The 11,203-nt window shown below is 40.5% G+C and overlaps 1 long non-coding RNA gene across 1 annotated transcript; it reads left to right on the forward strand.

The window, feature by feature from the left end:
• The first annotated feature begins 51 nt into the window (after positions 1-51).
• LOC132421982 (uncharacterized) lies at positions 52-8,632 on the forward strand. Its single transcript, XR_009518797.1, has 3 exons — positions 52-201; positions 6,926-7,066; positions 8,119-8,632. It is a non-coding gene; the product is annotated as an uncharacterized lncRNA (long non-coding RNA).
• The last annotated feature ends 2,571 nt before the right edge of the window (positions 8,633-11,203 follow it).

The raw sequence follows: 11,203 nt of genomic DNA on the forward strand, positions 1-11,203 counted from the left end.
GCGCCAGAGAGCGGAAGGTCGCTTCCCTTGTTTCTCTCCGGGCAACGATGTTACATAGACGTTGCCAGGGACTTCCTCACCGCGACGAGGGAACCAGGCCTTTCCGATAATGTGACCGCTGTACGGATGCCTGCGAGTCTTGGATGGCTTCCGTCCCTCGCCCGTTCTGCGCATGCGTCCGCTGGCGGGTTTTTGAGTTGGGTAGGCCCTGCCGGGGGTATGACGTCTCTGGTATTGTTTCTCCAAAGTCGGAGCTAGGTGTGCTGAGATCTTCCTGGGACTCGGGCCTAAAACTTGTGTGGCTTTTTCATGTTCCGAATGAGGCCTGAAAGGTGATATTTGAGGTCTTGAGACTTGAGACTTGAGAGCTCTACCTGGCACCAGGGGCCACCAATTCAGGAGTTTAGAATTCTACCCGTTTTACCCAATGGAAGAGGAAACAGGATCGTCAGGGAAGGGGCAAGCCCAAGTCTCAGAGAACCAAGGAAGCAAATCTCATGAGAGCTGCATCGAGATTACTGTAGTCTTGTATCGAATTAGTCTCCACCCGCCCGTTCCCAGGTCCATTCCATCTTCCTGCAGAATGCTAAGAAAGCCAATTACAAACCCTGAGAAAAGAATTCCAGGGTTTAATGGAAATTCGGAGCAGCCGCTGTCTGGTACAGCGAACTCCCAACGTGCATCACTTTATGATAGGCAAGAAAAAGAAGTTAATAATTGCCCACTAGATTGTTGTATGTGGCGGCAAACAAAACTTAGGTTTTGAAAAGGAAGGGAAAGGGAGAAAATAATATTGGCCCCAAGTATGCACTAGGTCCTTGAATTACTTGTATTTTTGCTTCTACTTGACAGCAGTGTTACTGATCCATGTTTCCCTTTTGGCTGTCATGGAATGGAAACAAAGAGCCAAGTTTTGTGTCTTAACAGTTTTTTAGTTAAGACACACAAACTATTTTACGTTTTCCTTCCCTCTTTTGGTAATTTTTATTGCGCTAGTAATGTATGAGTATCTGCTCATTTTTAAAAATGAAACGTATTTTCAGTAACAAGTATTCCCGCTATCCTTCAAAAAATGGGAAACGGAAAACCCAAAGTTAAAAGAATTTGTACAAAAGTCACACATTAGCAGTCTAGCCAAAGAGATGGCCAAAAGACAAGTGACTGGACTCCAGAATGAATTTTCTTTCAAACCAATCTTTTTTGCTTTGTTCACGTGCCAAATAGCTTCTTGGCGACTTTATATTCTTGCTGTTGTGGTTAGAGAAACTTGTTTTTGTTAACAGAACGGTGAACTAAAACATTTTTAAGCTTCACTAATTCTAAACAACAGGATACATAAGGAGATTCCTTTTAATCATGGAATAGCCATTGTACAAAGAGCCTGATGATAAGTCTGGTATTACTAGAGTGTAAATAATTTAATAATTACAAATTATCTAGCCAAGTGTTGAACAGTAGTATTTCTCAGAGAATAATGGTAGCAGAGACTTACCAGATGATTTTAAGTTATGCCCAAATCTCAGTTCCTCCAAGTCCATTTCTAGACTTGGTCCATTTACCAGATGATTTTAAGTTATCTTATGCCTATATTTCAGTTCCTCCAAGTCCATTTATATTTAACTAAACATTCATTAAATCAAAAATAATGTTAAGAAAACACTTGGAGTGGATTGAAAGATAACATTGAATAAAAGAACTGGACTCGTGGTAACTAGGAATGTATATAAAGTGGACCTAAAAAGGGGCTCACAGCCACTCACAACTTCCAATAAGAGAAAAATTAAACGTATGCCTCCTGTTGCTCACTAGAGCCTTTTTCTAATGTGTGGAGGATGATATACTTGTGCTTCACTCATACTTCTCTGCAGCAACTAAAGGTGCCTGGGAATTCCTGCATAGGGTTTTGATAGGTTGTCACGTCTAAGTGATTAAAAGAAATGTGGAACAATTTCAAAAAATCAGATGGTACGGGCTTCCCTGGTGGCGCAGTGGTTGAGAGTCCGCCTGCCGATGGGGGGGACACGGGTTCGTGCCCCGGTCCGGGAAGATCCCACATGCCGCAGAGCGGCCGGGCCCGTGAGCCATGGCCGCTGAGCCTGCGCGTCCGGAGCCTGTGCTCCGCAACGGGAGAGACCACAACAGTAAGAGGCCCGCGTACCGCAAAAAAAAATCAGATGGTAAACTGCTGATACCACTGTGCCCATGTTTGGATTGGAAGACAAAAGGACATTCCTGCACCCCAGACAGAAAGCTACTACCCCTCTGCATGTATCTTCATCTTCCCCTGACTTCTTTACTTCATTCCCTTTCTCAGGGCGTTTTCTTCCTGTCCTTCCAGTTGAAAAACAATCCTCTTTCTAATTTCTTTTTTTTTTTTTATTTAGTGCACTACAGCACTTTGTTTCTCTCTTTTAATGTTTATACCCTTGTTTTTTTCCCTGACTGCAATTAACTAAAAATGTTTAGAATCTACCCCATAGAACAGACTCTGCGGGCCCTTAACTCACCCTGGCCAGTGAACTACTGCCTTTCTCTATTCATCTTGCTTTCCCAAACGACTACTTAAAACGTCAACTCTCTTCCAACCTCAGATCTTCCAGTTTACATCCTTGCTTTTGGCAGATGACATTGTCTCATATTTTGTTAAGAAAATAGAAAGTCTCAAAGAGGAATTGCCTGAACTTCAGACCTCCAAATCTACAAACTAAGTTATATCTGCACTTGTCCTCACTTCTTTTGCTTGTTTCAATGCGGCAATTTCCTTCTACCCGAAGTCAACCCTTACATTTGTGCTCTGGCTCCTTCCCTCTCAGGAAACTTTGTATAAATGCAGTATCCCTCTCTCTTGCTCTTGTATCTTTAACCTCTTTCTTTCTACAGGCTCATTTCCATCAATGATAAACATGCTACAGTATCTTGCCGTCATAACTACTATCCTTTCTTTCACAGTTGGGCATTTCAAAGCATTGTTTGCATTTGTCTAAACTTGACATAATCGGTAATTGTCTATTTCAGACAATTTGTTTAGTGACAATCTTTTACTATACTGTAAGCTTTGTGAGGAAACAGACCATGTCTGCTCTATTCACCACTGTATCCTCAGAGCATAGCATGATGTTGGCTAAAGCAGGTACTCAATACATATTTGCAAATGGATGAATAATGGATGAATAGAATGTAGAGAATAGAGAGATTATATAATAATACATATTATACATATAATAACATCGGTGATTTATAATGATTACAATTTGTAATTGACTCTGGATGTGCGGGAAATTTCTGAAATACACAGCAAATGTTAACAGTTCATGGCACCATAGGATGCACTCAGTAAGTATTTGTTAAATGAATGAAAGCAATTATCTCTCGATGGCATCATAGAGCAGGTGAGTTTCACCTTGTTTATATTTTTCTGTATTTGAATTTTTTACAATAATTTTGCATTCTTTTTCTCTTTTTTTAAAAATAGTACAAGGCGGCTTCCCTGGTGGTGCAGTGGTTAAGAATCCGCCTGCCAATGCAGGGGACACGGGTTCGAGCCCTGGTCCGGGAAGATCCCACATGCCGCAGAGCAACTAAGCCTATGTGCCACAACTCCTGAGCCTGCACTCTAGAGCCTGTGAGCCACAACTACTGAGCACACGTGCCACAACTACTGAAGCCCGCGCACCTAGAGCCTGTGCTCCGCAACAAGAGAAGCCACCACAATGAGAAGCCCATGCAGCACAACAAAGGGTAGCCCTCGCTCGCCGCAACTAGAGAAAGCCCGTGCACAGCAACAAAGACCCAACGCAGCCAAAAAATAATAATAACTTAAAAAAAATAGTACAAGACTTCCCTGGTGATCCAGTGGTTAAGACTCCTTGCTTCCATTGCAGAGGGCACAGGTTCAATCCCTGATCGGGGAACTAAAATCCCACATGCTCTGTGGCATGGCCAAAAACAACAACAACAAAAATAGTATAAACATATCCTTACCAGTATTAATTTTTAGGCCTATCCTTGAAAATCTTTTCTGTGCTTTAGATATATACACGTGTATACAGTTTATACATATTTTTAAATAATTATGTATACACAGGAGGTTGCAAAAAGAGATTATGTGTACACTCACTTTTTTCTAATGATCTCATGTCATTATAGTACAATATCAAAACCAGGATATTGACATTGGTACAATGTGTGTGCATATAATTGTATGCCATTTTATCACATGTAGATTCATATAGCTACCACTGCAATCAAGGTACAGACTTCTTCCATCACCACAAAGATACACCTTGTGCTCCCTCTTTATACTCAAGCCCACCCCCATTTCTCTCACCATTCCTAACCCTTTGTCACTAATCTGGTTTCCATCTCTATGATTTCGTCATTTCCAGATGTTATGTAAACGGAAATATATGGTATATGCCTTTGGAGATTGGCCTTTTTCACTCAGAATAAGGCCTGTGAGATTTATTCAAGCTATTGTGTGTATCAGTAGTCCATTTCCTCTTATGGCTGAGAAGGATTCCCTGGTATGGATTTATCACAGTTCGTCTAACCACCTATTGGACATTGTGGTTGTTTCCACTTTTTTTTTTTTTTTTTTTTTTGCGGTACGCGGGCCTCTCACTGCCGCGGCCTCTCCCGTTGCGGAGCACAGGCTCCAGACGTGCAGGCTCAGCGGCCATGGCTCACGGGCCCAGCCACTCCGTGGCATGTGGGATCCTCCCGGACCGGGGCACGAACCCATGTCCCCTGCATTGGCAGGTGGACTCGCAACCACCGCGCCACCAGGGAAGCCCTGTTTCCACTTTTTGGCTTTTACAAATAAAATAGACCATTTGTATGTAATGCAATTATTGATATTTTAAGGCTTCAGTCGGCCACTTTATTGTTTTCTGGTTTTGGTTTTTCTATTTTCTTTTTCCTGTCTTTCTGTTGGTTACTCAAAGATGAGTTAAGAATTCCATTTTGATTTGTCTGTATTGTTTTAAAGTGTATCTCTTTGTATAAATTTTTAGTGATTGCTCTATTATATATACATAACTTAGCAGTCTACTGGTGGTAATATTTTACTAGTTCCAGTGACGTATAAACATCTTCACTGCTAATTAAGTTCCTTTCCTGTCTCTAGTTTATAATTGTCTTAAATATTTCCTCTACGTACATTGAGAACCGTATTGAACAACGTTATAATTTTTGCTTCAATCATCAGATACAACCTAGAAATTTCAAGAGGGAAAGTGTTGTATTTACCTATATTTTTATTCTTTCCATTGTTCTTTCTTCCTTATGTCCCAAGATTCCTTTTTGTTTAGAGAATTTCTTTTAGTCATTCTCTTAGGATAGGTTTGCTAGCAACAAATTCTTTCAGGCTTGCTTCATTTGAGAATGTCTTGACTTCTCCTTTATTACTAAAGCATATTCTCACTGCTTATAGAATCTGGATTGACAGTTCTTTTCTTTTGGCACTTGAAAACTGTGCGACTTCTTTCTGGCCTCCATAGTTTTAGAAGGGAAATCTGTCAATAAAATTGCTTTTTCCTGGGCTTCCCTGGTGGCGCAGTGGTTGAGAGTCCACATGCTGATGCGGGGGACACGGGTTCGTGCCCCAGTCTGGGAAGATACCACATGCCGCGGAGCGGCTAGGCTCGTGAGCCATGGCCGCTGAGCCTGCGCGTCCGGATCCTGTGCTCCGCAACGGGAGAGGCCACAACAGCGAGAGGCTCGCGTACCGCCGAAAAAAAAAAAAAAAAAAAAATTGTTTTTCCTGCTGTTTATAAGCTATTGTTTCTTTCTTGCTGCTTTCAAGAATTTTTTTCTTTGTCTTTAGCTTTCAGAAGTTTGACTATGCTGTGTCTTGGTGGAGATTTATTTAGGTTTATTCTATTTGAGATTCACTCAACATTTTTATTCTATATGTTTATGTCTTTTGCCAGTTTGGGAATTTTTAGACATTATTTCTTCACATACTTTTCGTGGTTGTGGTAGAAATCCAAGCTCCTCATTAGGCCTCCTTTGACACCCCATGTGGGCAGGAAAGGGCACCCCATTACTCTTGTACAGGGGTGAGGGTTCAGGTTCTCCACCAGCCTCCAGTGATACCACCCAAGTTGGGAGGTAGAGGGGTGCTTCATCACTACACCCCACATGACCTCCACTGGAAGATAGTAAAAGTTCTGGCTTCCCACTCAGTCTTCTCTGACACCATCCTGGAAGGGAGTTGGAGTACCTCATTATAGCCTGGCAAGGGTGAAAGGCTAGACTTCCCACTGGGCTACTGCTGACAGAGGTGGTGGAACCACCACTTTTTCTTGTGATATTTGGTTGGAGTATGGCAATGTGTCAGTGGTCTCCAAGAACACTCCTGTGTTCAATGCTTCACCAGGAGGACTCACAGGAGTCAATTTATTGTTGTATTCACAGTTGAGATTTACAGCAGAAGGTTACAAAGCAAAATCAGCAAAGGGAAAAGTTTCAAGGAATGAAGCCTAGAGGAAACAAAGCACAAGATTCTAAGAGTTCTCTCTAAGTGGAATGGCCCATGGTGTGCTCAGTTTTTCAATCAGTGAATTGTGACAACACATATGAAGGGTTTTCTCCTGGGAAGCTCTTTAGAGATTCTTTACCCAAGGTTTTTGGAGGTCTGGTCATGTAGGTACTCACTTGCTATTATCAATTTCACACTCCCAAAAGGAAAGCAGGTGAGCAGCATAAACCACGTGGTTTCCATGAACAATCTAGGCACAGTGAGACACTCTTCTCATTTAGGGAAGGTTTAATATTAGTGCAGGAAAATATCAGTGAAGTTCCCAGATGCCAGCCAAGGGCCAACCTCGCAAACAGGATTTTCTGGCGACAACAGGCTCAGGCCTCCCACGTTGACTCCTTTCTGCACAAGTGGTTATTAACTAAATGTTTTCTCCCTTGCTAGGCTGTGGCTTTCCTGGTTCTTTGTCTAGAGAGAACAGGCTTTTGTCTGAGCCCACTGACATTTCCAGGTTGTCAGTATCTCTAGCACCCCAACTATGAAGTAAAAAGAAAACTCAGAGAACTCACTGCCTTGTCTTTCCAGGTAACTAGAGAACTCACTCCCTTGTCTTTCCAGGTAACTAGACAATCTGCCTTCTCTCCACCTTTCAGTCTTCTTATATTTGTTTTATAGCATCCAGGGTTTTTAGCTGTACTTGGCAGAAGGAATGGGGAGAAATGCAACTATTCTGCCTCATCCCGGAACAGGAAGTCTCTGTATTACTTTTAAAATTAAGAAAAAAGGGATTTTTAAAATTTTCATTTTGAAAACAGAGTATATATATATATATATATATATATATATATTTCCACACACATACATATATAAACAAAACATATACACATATATATATTAAAAATAGGCTTAATTTTTTAAATTGGATTTAGAACATAACATAGGATCTATCCTCTTAAAAAAAATTCTAGATATACAGTACACTATCCCTGCAGGCAGTTACACATGGAGAGTGTTAACTGTAAAACCTGTGCTTCTGGTTTATATCCAAAGTCATGTGCATAGGAGACAATATCTTCTTAATCATGTGAGAAATAATTACAAATGTCCCTACCCACACATTCTAGACTAATGAACTATTTCTGAGATGAAAAATTTAGTATGATATACTGCAACCTAATCAACATTCAATTTGAAATCGTAAACAAGAAATCAAATTGTTATTATGTTGCAGTATTGCACATTATGAGGGCAATTTCATTTATTTGTTTTTTATATCCACAGTGACTCATAAGTGGATAAATTAATGTCTCCCAACTTCAATAAATATTAATGAAATGTCTAGACTGTTAGAATCTAAACATTTACAATGTGACAAAGCAAGTTTTGATCACCAATAAGCTATCTGTAATGAATAGTTTACCGTTGTTTTATTCATTATACTTCTAATTGTCAGGAAACATTTCTTTAGCAATGTGTTAATGTCCAAAAAGCATTAGATGGGGTTCTAGAGGCAGCCTTGCCTAAAATTATCCTGACTTTGAGGTAATCAATTTCCCCTGACCTCAATACCTGTTTATAAAAATGAGCTAATCGAATAACCAAAAGATGCTTTTAAATTCTATATTTTAAATCTCTAGGGCTTCCCTGGTGGCACAGTGGTTAAGAATCTGCCTGCCAATGCAGGGGATACGGGTTCAAGCCCTGGTCCAGGAAGATCCCTCATGCCACGGAGCAACTAAGCCTGTGCACCACAACTACTGAGCCTGCATGTAGAGCCCGCAAGCCACAACTACTGAACCCATGTGCCACAACTTCTGAAGCCCGCGTGCCTAGAGCCCATGCTCTGCAACAAGAGAAGCCACCGCAATGAGAAGCCTGTGCACCACAGCGAAGAGTAGCCCCCGCTCACTCCAACTAGAGAAAGCCCGCGTGCAGCAGCGAAAACCCAATGCAGCCAAATATAAATAAATAAGTATATTTATTTTAAAAATATATATCTAGGGGACTTCCCTGGCAGTCCAGTGGTTAAGACTTTGCCTTCCAATGTAGGGGGTGCAGGTTTGATCCCTGGTCGGGGAGCTAAGATCCCACATCCCTCGAGGCTGAAAAAACAGAAAACAGAAGCAATATTGTAACAAATTCAATAAAGACTTAAAAAAAAACTGGTCCACATCAAAAAAAATCATTAAGGGCTTCCCTGGTGGCGCAGTGGTTGAGAGTCCGCCTGTCGATGCAGGGGACACGGGTTCGTGCCCCGGTCCAGGAGGATCCCACATGCCGCGGAGCGGCTGGGCCCGTGAGCCATGGCCGCTGAGCCTGCGCGTCCGGAGCCTGTGTTCCGAAACGGGAGAGGCCACAACAGTGAGAGGCCCGCGTACCCCCCCCCCCAAAAAAAAAAACTCTAGGTTTTAATTCAATAGTTCTCAAACAACAGCTTATGGACCTATTTGTGTCATGGTTTCCATCAACCTTTCACTTTCAAAATTAGAAATATAAAGATCACATAGTGCATTTTCATAAAGCCAAATGGAAAAATCATGTTCTTTTTCATTGATAGCTTTTATTACTTCTCTCAGGTCTGTGTTTATCCTTCCTGGAATTTCCAGAGCTTCATTATTCGTAGTGAAATAAATTTCATAGAGAATTTACATTTAGTATTTAAAATTTCATTGATAACATCAAAGTGATACATTTTTTTCTTGATGCTGTATAAGTATTACCTCAAGTGATTTGTTTTGAAATATTATTTATGGTGTTAACTAACAGAAACTTAATCAGGCTAGCTTGTGTTAAAAAAGTGGGGACTGGGGTGGGGAAGAAGGGAAGTATTACAAGGACACAGTACCTGACAGAGGGTATTAATTAAATGTTGCTGAACCAGGTACCAAGACAAGTTTAAGATCTTTCACAATAAATCCACAGACCTTATCATTAGAGTACTGCTATTAATATGACTCTGACTCCCAGTCTCTGTATCACTCAACTTCAAATCCCCAAATCCTGGGATCAGATCTTGTGGTGGCGTAACTTAGGTGACATGTCTGTCTCTGCACCATTCAACTCCTTCAAGGGCATCAGGTTCTGCCTAAGCCTGCCTTGGCTACTGGGAAGGGTTCTCAGGGAAGAAGGCCTCCCTGTAGGTCAAACAGCCACTCCTGAAGTATCTTCTATACTGATAGTTAAGGGTGTTAATTCTCTTCCTGACAGGTCTCAATATTATTCTTTTTCTCTTCTTAACATTCTAGTTAATTCAATATTTATTCATCCACTCTATTCTTTAGTAATAGTCACATTTTATCTGTAAGCAAATCATTCATTTTCATCCTCTCCATCCATATCTCAGCTCTTTGGATTTACACTAATTTTATTTTATTTTGTTTGAACGAATATTTATTTTACGTTTTCTTAACACCATAAAATTCACCATTTTAAACTGTACAATTCAGTGAATTTTAGTATATTCACAACCGTCATCACTATCTAACCTCGAAAATTTCCATTACCCTGCAAAGTGATCCAATATTTGTTCGGTGTTCCATTTCCCTCTTCCTCTAGCCCTTGGCAACCACTAATTTGCTTTCTGTCTCAACCGGTTTGCCTACAATGGACATTTAATATAAATGGAATCATACAGTGTGTGGATTTGCGTCTGGCTTCTTTCACTTAACATAGTGTTGTGGGGTTTTTTTTAATTTTATTTATTTATTTATTTTTGGCTGTGTTGGGTCTTCGTTGCTGCGCATTGACTTTTTCTAGTTGCGGCAATCGGGGACTACCGTTCGTTGCCGTGCACGGGCTTCTCATTGCGGTGGCTTCCCTTGTTGCAGAGCACGGGATCTAGGCGTGCGGGCTTCAGTAGTTGTGGCTCACGGGCTCTAGAGCGCAGGCTCAGTAGTTGTGGCGCACGGGCTTAGTTGCTCTGCGACATGTTAGCCACCAGGGAAGCCCATCATAGTGTTTTAAAAGTTCATCCATATTCTCATCTGTATTAGTATTTTGTTCCTTTTTATGGTTCTATTGTGTGACTATGCCACATTTTGTTTATTCATTCATCAGTTGATGGATATTTGTGTTGTTTCCACTTTTTGACCATTATAGATAATGCTGCTATAGACATTTGTGTACAAGTTGTGTGGACATACATTTTCAATTCATTTGGGTAGGTGCCTAGAGGTGGAATTTCTGGGTCATATGGTAATTCTATTGTTTAACTTTTTGAGGACCTGCCAAACTGGATTTACACAAATTTTAAATTCTACCACCTGCAAGTGTATTTTATGCTATCATTGCTACTAACATATGAAGAAATATTAAATAGTTCCAAATTAGTTCATGGTTCTCAAATATTTTTAAAAAATTAACACAAATCTCTCCATTATTTTCTTCTTAGAATTACCCCCTCAGAATTTGATTACATTTGAATAACTCTGATTTTGACATGAGTCACAGTTACTATTCCCTTTTTGGTATAGTGAATCTAAGTATAACTTCTTTCTTCATTACTTTCCCATAATAATATTGCTAATTAACAATGACAATGATAACAGCTATTGTTTATTCATGTAAGCACCTTAGTTGTATTACTTCACTTAATTCTCATAACAAACTAAAGAGCAAACTGGATATTCTGCATTTTACTCATTGTTTGAGAAAATCACGGGCAGCTGTCTGTTTAAAAGCACAATTTGTTACTTGACGTTCTACTTTTAACCTTGGTTTAAT

The sequence above is a fragment of the Delphinus delphis genome, chromosome 3, assembly GCF_949987515.2.
Source record: "Delphinus delphis chromosome 3, mDelDel1.2, whole genome shotgun sequence".
Lineage (NCBI taxonomy): Eukaryota > Metazoa > Chordata > Mammalia > Artiodactyla > Delphinidae > Delphinus > Delphinus delphis.